A 943-nucleotide genomic window follows, 5' to 3' on the forward strand; every position below is an offset into this window, starting at 1 on the left:
GCCCGCACCCCCCCCCGCCCTCCCCCCCCCCCCCCCCCCTCCGCCACCCCACCCGCCCCCCCCTCTCTCCCCCCCTCCCCCCCCCCCCCGCTCCCAGCCTCTATCTCCCTTGATCGACCTACGTCAACGCGACCGACACGAAAAGCCCGTCAGGTAGGGTGGGGTCATCGCTGGAGCCGAATAATAGATATGTACCACACTGATCGACATAATTTCGACGGGAAGATTCAAACAAACAATAACTAAATGAATCTAAATTTTATTAGTTATAAGTCAAGTACATTCACTAATGTTAATTAAAACTATTAAAATGTTATCCAAATAGTATATAACCATAGTGTCTAATTGACAGTATACAATAAGAAAAAGAAAATATACATTATTCTTAAATAACATTTTTCCAATAAAAACTTAACATTATTTTAATCCAACCATACCTGCTTAGAATATGCTACTATGAGAATTTTGTTAGAAGATTGATACATGCTGCCGAAGAGTTTCATACTAAAATAAAGTGATCATCCAGTGCTTCGATTTTATCAGTGGTTGTCTAACACAGATCAATTCGAAATTAAAATGAAATTCATCAATATCCATAAATTTATACGGAAAATAAGGTAATCGTTAGTGAAGTACTTACTACGTTTCATTAATCAAATCAGCATTGTCTACAAATCGTCAACAGAACTAATTTTTTTTAGCGTGAAACATTAGATTTTCTGATACTTTCCATGTTCACTTGCTTAGGATATTTAGTAGAAACTCATTATATCTACTTTCAAATGTATAAATCAGTAAAGCAATATATTTGTCGTACTACTGACTTATATCTATATGCCTATATGCACTCGTACAGCATAGACTGACAATCATGATTTTCCACAGGACTCTGTCCTGAAAAATCCTTGACACTTGTTTCCAACTGCTATACTTTCTCTTAAAG

Source organism: Schistosoma mansoni, chromosome 6, assembly GCF_000237925.1.
Source record: "Schistosoma mansoni strain Puerto Rico chromosome 6, complete genome".
Lineage (NCBI taxonomy): Eukaryota > Metazoa > Platyhelminthes > Trematoda > Strigeidida > Schistosomatidae > Schistosoma > Schistosoma mansoni.